The sequence below is a fragment of the Tinamus guttatus genome, unplaced genomic scaffold (assembly GCF_059628265.1).
Source record: "Tinamus guttatus ecotype Peru unplaced genomic scaffold, ASM5962826v1 Tinamus_guttatus_pri_ptg000048l, whole genome shotgun sequence".
Taxonomy (NCBI): Eukaryota; Metazoa; Chordata; class Aves; order Tinamiformes; family Tinamidae; genus Tinamus; species Tinamus guttatus.
Window position 1 is genome coordinate 12,518,946 of NW_028288582.1, and position 12,313 is coordinate 12,531,258.

The window sequence follows — 12,313 nt, forward strand, 5'->3', positions numbered from 1 at the left end:
TGCTTCCAAGCACCCTGTACATGTTAGTGGGGAGAACATGTAATTATATCACTACAGGCCTAGGGCTTCTCAACTTCTACTAAAGGTTTCTGTTTACCGTTCCCTCCTTGGGCTCCTGATCCAGGAAATGACGTGCACTGCTTTTTTAAAAGGCTCTGACTGAACGGCTGTATGTGCAGCCATGAAAAGTAAGAAATTTATATCTATCTATGGATAAAAAAACAGATTCTCTGTGTAAAATGCTTAGATCCTTTTTTATATTTGAATTTTGTCTAATTTCTATCAAAAATTTGCATGAATTAATTTTGTCTATTATAATTCTCTTTATAACAAAATAACCTCCCTCAAAAAAAAAAAAAAAAAGGAAATATCTGCTGCAATAACTGTTACATCGTAGCAAGATAAATCACTTCCTCAGAATTCATGAAGGAAAACAATTGGGTTAACTGTGATTATTATTAATGAAAAAAAAACAGTTTTTAAAGGTGATAAAATTATTTATTTTAAAAATGATTATTGTTTTTTAAAAATGACTACTTGGAAAGTTAATGGTTTTTTAACTGTATGGAAAACTTACAGCTCTCGCAGTATTTCTATAGTAAAATATTTTGAATAACATTAGAATTGCAAAACATAGCAATATAAAGTTTCTCACCTAACTCTTATTCAATCTTCCTTTCTGTATATGCCATACTGCATTATTGCACAACTACATTTCTGAAATAGAGTCATTGCTTCATTCGATATACTGAAAATATTCTGAGTATCAAGGACAGGAATAAAATAAGATGGTCACTGAGCCGAGTAGCCATTAAACATTTCTTCCACTCTCAACATTCAGTATGTGGCCTCAAGTTATTCACCATCTACATGCCTTACTGCGTACAGCTGTATGAACTTTCTTCCTACGTTTGCGTAAGAACACGCTCACAGAAGCTATCACAGCGGAGCTCCACGTCCACATGCTGCGTTGCCCCATGGCATCGGGGTCGTGCACGCGCAGCCTCTGAGGTAAGTGGTGTTATCATCTTCACGTGTCACCCGGGGAGCTGAGGTACACTGAGAGGAACTGAAGGCCTCCTCAGCGCCTCCACAGACATGCAGGGACTTCCAGACCCAGAAGCTATGTCTTTCCTTTAATAAGCCTAGAAAAACTTTTTTTTTTCTTTTTAATTAACTTGGAAATTTTCAAAGCATACGGGTACAAGAGCATCTCAGCTAAAGAAATTTCAAGCAGGTACAACTCTATTTTCTCTGCCCCCACAGATATCTTTTCCTCAAAATGTCTGAACAATCTATAAACAGGAAATAAACTCTAGGGGGAGTTTCTTACTAGGAAACTTATCTTTCTGCATACCCACTCTCATTCCTGATGGTAAGAACTCTGTTACCCCAGCACCATGGAATTGCCTGAGTTCATCGTAATCATTCCTGTTGGTGCATAGAGTCTGCAAGAAGTTTTGAAAAGGCGAGCAGCAAAAAGGAGGGAGCCTGACATAAATTTTAACAGGCTGCCAGCACAAGAGGCAAGCGCATACGGTGACCTGAGCTGCTGAGTGGAAGGTCTTCATTGAGCTATTTCTGTCTTAACTGTAAATGTAGTGATTGCCTGGGAATCTCCAAATTCATGGGAGAGAGTAGGTTTTTTATCCAACAGAGACAGAAAAGAGCATTTTTTCCCTGACTGTGACACAGTCTATTTGGAATCTGAACGCAGATATCTACAGTGATACGGAAAATATACCACATGTTTTGCCATTAGCTGTGTGTAGGAAAAATTCATTATCAAGGTAACACACACATTGTAGTTTTGGAAGCATATAAGGATTGCCACATATTGCTAGATATGAGGATTGCCACATTTGTCTGAGATGAAGAACGAGGACAACAAAAATCAAGTGTAGAAAATCTTATTCTGGGTTTCACACTTCAAAGTTGGCATTTGCTTTTTACAGATTTCTGTAAATGTTTTGTGAGTATGAAAATAAATGGCTGATGAACTAGAACTGCATGTTTGCAATGGATAACAATATTAAGCCTACTGTTGGCCATCATCGCCATCCTCTTGGTCCACGGTTTTAAGAATATATTTTCCATTGCGTAGTCACACTGTTTATTGGGAAGCACACTCTGTAATTAGGTGTTCACAATCTTTTAACCTTTAGACTTCTTCCCCTCTTCCCTCCCCCATGCTTGTTTTCTCCAGCACACATTTTGCTTTCCTTGAATCTCCCGGTCAGGCAGGTAAGTGAGAACACCACCTCAAACCAACCGTATTCTAAACGATTGTTTTCCCATACAACCCACCTGGCCTGTGGCTATAATGGCAGAAAGGTGAGTCATCCACAAAAAGATGCACAAGTGGTTAAAAGTAGCTTTCATGTTTTCTGTAGGATAAAAACTGAACCCCAAACTGAGTGCATACAGCTTGTCTGACATTTGTTTTTCCTCAGCTGTCTGTGCAATAACAAGTTCAAGAAAGAATTATCCAATTTGAAGCTGACAGTGTTAGATTTGCGTATGTACTGTCTTGCACTGAGGCTTTCTAGCATACTTGTTCAGACTTTTCCAGATACAGATATAAAAATGAGTGTTACGTGCAGACACTACCAAGGTCAGGACGTCTCTAAGCTTTTCCTTCTTCAATATGTGCACCCATATGTGTTCCTATTTACTTGCCTTTGGAATAGACCAGGGTGGAAGCATATGCCCTAAATCCTTTGCACCAAATTTATACTCCCACCATAAAGAAAGCTGCCTTGTGCATTTCAGTCACACCTTTACTCTTCCATTGAGTGTCAGTGTCATGTATGCTAGCTGGACAACTCACTGACTTGGCATATTTTGCTACAACCTGCTTATTTATTTAAGCTAAGAATCGGAAGAGGAACGGACATAAAATTTCAAAAAGTAAACATCAATTCCTGGTTCCCAGGCAGAGTCCCGCTAGGAGAATTGACTTGTCAAAGTTATTTCATTTCCTTGGCGATAGTCTTCTTTCCTCCCAAAATCCCTGTGAAAAAAGGAATAATAATATCTAACATCTTTTAGTTATTGAAGGAACTATCTTTGTAGGGCCATTTTTGTAGGCTTCAATTTTCAGAACCATTCCTAGGCAAATGTTTTAGTATCTCTATCATTAGAAAATGTTTCCTGTTCTCTAGTCATAAATCCCTGCTGCATTTTAAGAATTCTGTGTCTCATTCTACTTTGCATACATGAGAAATTTTTTTTGGCTTCCTCTTGGAGCAATCAGTTATATATCTGAAGATTGTTAGAGTATCTCTCCTGGATCTTTATACTAAATTGCTCTTAGTCTTTCAGTCTTTTCTTCTAAGGGATTTTTCTGAAATCTTTAACTGTTCTCTATGCTACCACTCATTTTATTATTCTTGACACACTATGCATAAATCTTGACCAGGAACCGCTAAGGGCTAAGGACTTCAGCATATAATGAGATAAAGTGGACATGTTTTCAGTGTAACAAGGTTATATTTTTAAATACGATCCTACCAGCGGGACACTCTGGAAAACTTGTTACAAAAGCAAGTATTGACGTATAATATATGACCCAGAGCCTAAGCTATAGTGTAGCTCTTACAATACCTAGATTTTTTTTCTCTATTTTTCTATCAGTCATTGCTAGCGTACAGCTCCCAAGTTTTCTATACCAGTCTTCAAATATTTGGTGAGTGAGGTATTTCAGTGGATTATTTTGGATAAAGTGCTGATTCCTCCTTGTCTCAGGTTAGCAGTTCAATTCCAATTCAGCCAGTACATGAAAGAAAAAAAAAAAAAAAGTTGTTTCAATTCAGGGGATTTTGGCAAGCTGACTGCAGGATCTCGGCCTCATGTCATGTGATTTTGTTATGACAACTATGATCCAAGCTGGTACTTGGAATTTTTAAAGAGTGAAGATTGAATTTGGTAAGGAGATTGATCACCTTCAACTTCCTGAATCCCTTCAAAAGAGGCAGAAGAAGCAATGATGAAATACCACAAGTATAGCTATTCATTCACTAAAATTGTCAGGGCAAGACAGAAAGAAAAGAGGAAGTGTGAACAGCAGAATTAGTCATACCTGTTTTCCTACAGATTTGTGTTTCTTAGTTGGATGTTCTGATCCATAAAGCTTTTCCCCAAATTTGAGCATTTCTGTTAATGAATAAAATACATATGAATATTTATATATTAATTTATATATATATATGTATGCTATATAGATTACCTATATATATCAAAATACCACTCTCTATCTATACCAATAAAAGGAGTAAACTGATCACTTGCTCTTGCTCTTCTCGGCTGCCTATTTTCAAAAAATATATAAGAATCCATGTCTTGAAGACTATCAAATTTAACTGAATTTCAGAACAGTTGAGGAAAGTATATATGAAGCTTTTGGTTTCTCCTTGCTTCTTCTTTTTTTTTTTTTTTTTTGTATATATTCCATAGCAAAGCAAATGAAGTAAGCCTCAGAATTCCTTTGACTTCCTGACTTGTTGATCTCCATGATGATATGCTTCTTTCTTTCAGAATTACAAAAACTTCATGTAAGTTCCCTCTCTACAGGGACTCTCTAAAGACCACCCCCTTATTAATCTACTGATTTTACTAATCCTTCTTTTACTAATTTACAAACGAATTCTTCCCTCTTTTCAAGGATCTGGAATAACCTTGTCTTTACAAGACAACTGATTATCAGCCTGACCAAAATCTAACCTCATTGTTAGTGAAGATTTTGAAAGACCAGGCTCAGCACATTGTTTTGTTAAATATAAACATCTCCCATTCTTATGCACTAGTCATCTTTTTTTTTTTAGAATACTTTTACACTTTGTTTTGCTAAAAGTTATCGAGTTAGTCTGTCTACAAAAGACTAGCATTCTTAGATATGTTCAAAATAAGAGAAGTGAGCCTAATATTACATGAGAAACTTTGTAATCTGAGACTAATGTTAAAATAGAATTAAGAATCCAGCATTTAATAGAGCTTGATGATCTTGTAGAAGCAATTTGTCAGGGCTGGGGGCAGCTGATCATGTTGTTTATTTTTAGAATAGCTCAAGAAAATCCTTTTATACATTAAAGGGGCGATGGAGTAAAAGAGCCTGACTTTTATCTCACCTATTAGAAACATTGTGCTTATAATTGTTACAGAAACAGACAAACAGATTTATAGGGTAAAGTCAAAAATGACCTGAAATAAGTAACTTCATAAGTAAACCTGTGGCTGAGTGACTGAATAGCATCTGGATATTAAAAATAGCTATCAGTCAGCTCTAGATCACAGAAGTATCCTGATGTTGTCCTCCCTGCAATTTTAGGCTATATTACTAAATCAAGTAATTTAAAAATCCTGTTTTAATGAGTAAAATACTATTATCTCTTTTTATTTTGCAGATTCATTTATGCAGTGGGGATGTTTATCGATTCATACTATTTTTCTCTTTGAAAATATTAAACGATGGTTGGTGCTAACTTTTCCAAGAAGTAGAAAACATTCCAAAAAAAAAAAAAAAAAAGTCCATACAGAGTTAATGAAGTACAATCTTACAGATTGTTTTAACTTACTAGTTGATTTTTAATCTGTTAGTCACCTATTTAAGTGAACTCACCTACTTTATTGGCATATAACCTATGTATCTGACTCGTTGATACATGATCTAAGCTTGATTTATGATTCTAGTCCACTTCCTCCCAGCTAAAAATGCTGTTTATGCATTAAAAAGTATCTGGATCTATGCCAATGCTGTTAAAGTCACACCTTGTATATTTTTGTAAACATTTTCCCTGGCAGATTAAAAGCAAAAGCAATGGCTTTTCCTCTGCTGAAGGATTCGTGGCATGGTACCATAAGCACATGCATTAAAACATCTCCAGGATTCTGTCTGTCAGAAATGTGAAATAGTCTTCTTGGAGAAACCTATGCTTTACTAGAACTATTACTAATTTACTGGTACTTCAAGCAGACTTCCATCATAAATGTTGGACCTAGGAGTGAGAATCGTGTGACTACTCTTAGTTAAACAGAATCAGAGCTAAACTGCCTACCCTTACAGTACAGCTGGCTTGTGGTCTATAGGACTTTCCATCCTTGGTTGGTTAAAATCTCACTACTACAAAAGAACCCTCCTTATCTGCAGCTTTTTCATTTCACATTTGGGTTTTTTGCAGTTCTCATTTGGTCAACACTTTCAGAGTCGACTAGCATCTTAGTTCCCATCTGTAATAAGTGGCTTTGGTGGGTTAGGGGAAATGTACTCAAAAGAGTCAAAGTTTTACCATGAGACATATGGCTGATTGCTACTTTTATTTTCTAGAGCTGTCAGAGCAGGAACAAAATGTTTTGCAAATGCAAGAGGGCTTTTTTTTTTTTACTCCTTGTGCGCTTTTCTCTCTTTAAAAATACATTTACATAGGGATAAAATGTCTCTGTGTCTGTGTGACTGACAAAACATTTTAATTTCTTCTGGTAGCAAGCATCACACTAGAATCCTGCTACCTCTGGCAGACACAGCCACTTTCTTTGCAGACTTCCCACAACGGTATCTTAGCAATCTCTCTGCTTACTTCAGCCTGTCTGCCGAGCAACACAGTTCATGTCTTTCTTTTAGACAAACCTAATTCAGGAAGGTCTGATATATATAGCTGAAGTGCAAAACGCCCATATGGGTTGTTCCCATCTATTATTTTTCATGGTGACGAGCATCCTCTTGGTGTTTACTGAATGCAGAATTTGTAGGCAGTTTTTTTGGCAGTGATTATTAGGCATTTCAGAAGTCACACACAACACAAGCTGTACTCACTCATGTAGTCCAATCATGGCAAATACTATGAAAATTACCTTTGGATTAGCTTGGATGTTGGGTCAGTGATGCTTTTATTGGGTAATTTTTAGAACTTAAAAATAATAGTTCGAAAACATAAGCGTAACCCACATGGTTATTAAGCTCAAAATAAACTAAGCAGAAAGGAAGGTTTAACGTTTGGGTTGTTTTTCCTGCTTGAAAATCAGCATCGTGGCCTGTTCAAGAGGCTCATCTCCGAATCAACCCATTTTTAACAATTTGGCGGCCTTGGGAGGCATGCCCGATTACTGAGGGTTTCAAGTTCTAAAAAAAAAAAAAAAAAAAAAAAAAAAACTATTGGGGATTAACCAGCCACGACCTTTTAAATTTCTAATCATAAGCAAAGCAGAAACAGGCCAAGCAACACAAGCTGCAAATTCAAAGCAGAGCCGCACTGTCTGCAGACACGCTAGGCCTAGTCAGCTAGCAACAAAATGTAAACTTGTTTATTGCCTTTTAGAAATTGATACCAATAAGGAAGTTGGAAGCAGGTGTGCTTCTTTCCTGTGGCTTATTATGCAAAGAACACAGGGGCTACTTTTTTCCAAACAGGATCTATTTTTTGCTTCTCTTTCCCACAGTAAAAAATTAAGGTTTTGATTCTCTAAGAAGACTTTACAACAGCATTTCTCCAATTTCTGACTTTTTTTGTAGTACTTGAAGATTCACGATAACTAAAAAATGAAATATCTCTATCGATCCTTGCAAGTTTCTGTACCTTGCTGGAGCTGTTCATGTGCAGCAGAGAAACAGGCTGTGACCAAGGGCAGGCCCTGAGTGCCACAAGATGCCAGCTTTGAGGTATCCCGGCGAACTTTGATGACATGCAGGAGGGGGGATTAGTTTTCCTCCGTGATTTTATGGATCACTCGTTGACACACTTCTCCACCTTTTTGTTACAGACTTCCCAGCTCCACCCAGGCCCTGAACAAAGAGAGGACAGTCGAGAAGGAAAATTAGAGCTGGTGAAAACCAGCTTTTCTCATTCCAGCACGATACACACGCTCAGCAAGGGCCTCGCAGGGCCGAGTAGGCGGACAGCAGCCTCGAACGCTGGTCTCCCAGCGCGCCCCCGCTGCCGAGGCCGGGCAAGCCTCCCTCCCTCCGCGGCGGCCGAGGGGCGCGCGGTCAGCGGGAGGACTACAACTCCCGCCGTGCTCCGCGCGCCAGACCCGCGGCGCGCCGCGGCGGAGCGGCGCGGTGCTTGCCGGGACACGTAGTGCGCGGCGGGGGCCAGGCGCCCGGCCTCTCCCCCTGCCACGATTGGCGCGGCCATTCCCCGCCCGCCGCAGTCGCCCCGCTCCGCACGGCGCCCGCCGCAATCACTGCGGCCGCGGCGGCGACACCCGCGCACGCAGCGAGGTAGGGGCCGCGCGGCGGGGCTCGCGCAGCGGCGGCAGGCGGGGACGGCGCAGGCGGGGGCGCTGCCGCCACCAGCCGCGTGCGCCGCGGGTCCCCGCGGGGGCGGCCGGGGCTTTACCGTAACGGCGAGCGAGCGCTGCCCGCGCCCGGGGCCCCGGCGACCCGGCCTGGCCGTTAGGAACGGCCGTTGGGAAGGGAAGGGCCGTCGGGCTCCTGTCCCCCGGCGAGCGCGGCCGTTGGGAAGGGCTGGGACAACGCTGTGTGTGGGGGTCTGTGGACACACCAGCATACAGACATAGGCACGCGTCTGCGCGCCGACCTACACGCGTTAGCTCCGGCAGCAGCGCCTCCAACGCTAAGGTGAACCGCGCTGTAGACGTGGGGAGCGCAAGGCTACGGCTCGTGCCGCAGCCGTTCCCGTGAAGTTTCTGTCTAAACTCCCAGTATTTCCACGTTTGTTCTGCCGAAACGCTTGCCCTCTCCTCCGACGTGCTCCTCTCGGCCCCTTCTCTGCCCGCGGCGCGGCCGTGTAACGCGGTAAGCAGAAGGCTTGCAGGCGGTGCTTGGCTCCGGGTGCGCTCTCGCTGCAGCCTGGGGACGGTGACCCTCCCAAGGCTGCCCCGCAGTTTGCTGAGACCTTGTCTGTTAGTGGGCAGGTGGGACAGAAAGAGCTGGAGCAGTTTCACCAAAACCCTGATAACTGCCGGATTTGAACCTGGGCTTTCTGAAGTGCTTAGGAATAGAAAACCTCCCAAAATAGGACGCTCTGATGTCCCATCCTAGCAAGCATAAGGAACATTTTTTTGCCCCCCAGGAAACTGTACCATTCCACTTTTGCTGGGAAATGGAACCTGCAAGCAGTAGAATATACTTTATTTAAAATGACTTTTAAACAACCCTTACACAACATTAAAATGCTTAAAACTGCCCGATTGAGTAGCATAATTACAAATCCTTGCTTTTGCAGAACTGACTTACACATCTTCAGTAGTTAATTACTGCAAGCATTAATAATTAGCTGAATCTTAAAGTGGTTGCTAGCCAAATTAGTACAGAGTTGTATTGCAGAAGAAACCCTGGTCTCCATTGCTTTCAACAGAGTTCACCAAGATCATAGAATCACAGAATCATTAAGGTTGGAAAGGACATTCAGAGATTATCTAGTCCAACCCCTCTCCACATGCAGGGTCACCTAGAGCATGAAAAATTCTTTTTCTGTTTATAAATGTATACAGAAAATCAGACTAATTCTGTAGGAGGTTTATCATAGATTTAGGTGCTTCAGTTTTGGCATGAGATGGCACAGCACATAAAGGTAAAAATATTGCTGGCAAAGCACTGCAGATATTAGTGTCTTTTAAGAGGGTTGTCATGAGTCACACTTTGGGGAAATCAACATTTAAATAATACAGCGACAGACAGTATGCAAACACTGTCTGGGAAGTGCAGTGGTGACGACTCTGAAAACTGAATGGCCACTGGTTGTAAGAACAGAAGCTGAACTGGAGTAAGATCAATGTAATGATCAGCTCGTGCATATATGAGCATAGCATTTCTCTAAAAATAGCTAAGAGTTTTCTCCAAGCTTCCTGTTAACTTACTCAGTTCACAGGAAGGGAAATTGAGTGTATGTTTACTGTTTACATAGCTCTTAATAGAGGCTGTGTTTAAAGTATCTGGAGCTTGAAGGACTGCAGTGTCAACCTTGCTCTAAAACCAGTGGAGAATATCTAGATCAGTTCAAGCTGCTTTCTCGAGGAGGACCTGGTCATGCCCTGCTCCTCTGATTTTTGATCTTAGTGTACTGTTTTCCCCAAAGGAAATTTGAGAACAGAGAGAATTGCCCAGCAGCCTCCAGCCAGTGCCGGATGTGGTCTTTTTTAAGCATCCTCATCCTAGGCAAATCAGGGATGCCTGCTAGTAATGTGATGGAAAATGGCCAAGGGACCTCAAGGAGGAAAACAAGCTTTGAAGAGCTGTCTGGCAATAGGCACCCAGCGCTGGCTGTGCTCTTTCCAGAGGCTTTGCAGCATCTACATGTGCTGTGGTTCAGAACTGAACCTCCTTTGCCTGGGAGAGGTGTCTTTTCTCTGCTATGGACCCCAAATCAAACGAGCCTGGCAGAAAGGTAGTGGGTGGCATCGATCAAATCACCCCATATATTTTGGGTCAGCCAAAGCTCTGAAATGATCTTTTAGTGAATTTTGAGTTCTTCCATGTAGAGATCATTTTTGCATGGTGTGTAACAAGACTCACACAAAGTATGTATTTAGGACACGTGCATAACAAGTTATTTTACTTCTTCCTTAAAACACAGAGAGCACAAGTCAGAAGGCAAAGAAAAGCTGCATGCTTTAATGCTTGTGGCAAGCTGGTCAGCTGTGCTGGTTTCTCTTCTAATATGACCTGAAAATATAGCATGTGATGGGAACTTTCTCTTCTCAGTTGTGGGTCAGTAACTCTTTCAACATAACACAGAACACTATCTTTTAAGTTGCCTGAACAATTAAAGGTTTTCTTTAAAAACAAGCAGAAATATGCAGCTCTTTTTTTTTTCTTTTCCCTCCCTTTTCTTTTAGTAGTTGGAAACAAGCTATGAAAGACCTGTTTCTACTACATATGTATTTAATGGCTAAACCTAGTTTAAAAGCTGCTCAGAGAACTCTGGGGAGCTGGGCTCTTATTAATTATGCCTTACTAATGTGCCTAGCTTTTTTCCTGTTCTTTCTGAAATGAGTTTGGTTTAATTATAATACACAAAAAGATAGATATGTGGGATTATGTGCCATTAAATACAATAAGAGAGGTTGTTTTACGTTCTTAATAACCCATTAGAAAACATATGTGGTTTTCTAATGGTAAAATAACACAAATATTTCTTAGCCTTGTTTATCCTCCTGCAACTTCTGCATCATCTGCAATTTTGCCTCAACAGAGAGGAGGAATCTTAGGACTCACGGGTTGTTGTGTCGCACCGGAGGCGGTTGACCTCCCTGCAGAGAGGCTGCCTGGGAGGCTTCGTAACTTCGTTTTCCTCCCATTCTGGCCCTGGGTGCAGGGTGGTTGCAGAGACTGGTGGTAGCCGATACACCCGTGTCGTGCACATGCAGGGAGGACTCTCGAGCGTCCTGAGAGGAGCAGATCTGTGTTAGCACAGCCTGGGGGGTGAGCTGGCCCATAGAGATAATCCGGGCAAACTGCTTCCCATTCTGGAGCCAACGCTCTGCAGTACAGAGTTTTGGAAACTATAAGTAGGGGCTGTTTCTATACAACAGATGCCAGGGCCTGGCTTCATGTGAGCCGTCCTGCTGTGCAGCCCAGAGTTGGCACCAATCCAGCTTCTATTGATATGTCCCAGATATGAACTACTGATTTATGTGTCCACGAACTAAGCATCCTGTAAAGGGATTTCTAACTCTTAAATAATCATTTGAGCCACATATTTCCGCTTTGCACTTTTTATGTAAGCATGAGTAGTATTTTTAGTTGGAGAAATAAGAAGTTATGCTTCAATGAACAGGTTTCTTGTGAAAAAGTACTGAGCTGTACGAGTTCTGTTAGCATGAAACTCGGCTCCATCTTCCACTAAGATAGACTTTCTTAAGGTTTCAAAGATGTCTAAGATTCCTGTCTAGTATATCAGGAATTAGATATACCTGAAACTAAGTATTGGGGAGGAATAAGCTTGTAGGCCCATGGCATATTATGGCACTTCACAAAACTTTAAACGCTTTGGTCAGAACCTCAGCTGTACTGTACAGAACAGAGCAGGCTTCTTCTGTGGCTGTTGTAAACATAGCTTGTCTCCAAGGCAGTTGTAAGTGTGTTATTTTCTGAATCATCTGTGGAAGTGGCAAGGTGGACAAGGCAAGCGATGACACGTAAACTCATTTGTCACTGTTCGGCCACAAAAATGTCAAGAATTTACAACTGCAGCTCAGCACAAGAAATTACAACAGCCCCTCCAACTACACAAAAATGCTGATAGTTCTTTCAGTGTGTAGGACTGCGGAAATAGCTAATAGTTTAGCAAACCCCAAATTGTTAGATCATCAGATGTTGTTCTCACTCCTAAATCTTGCAGGCAGTGTCAGGAGTGGC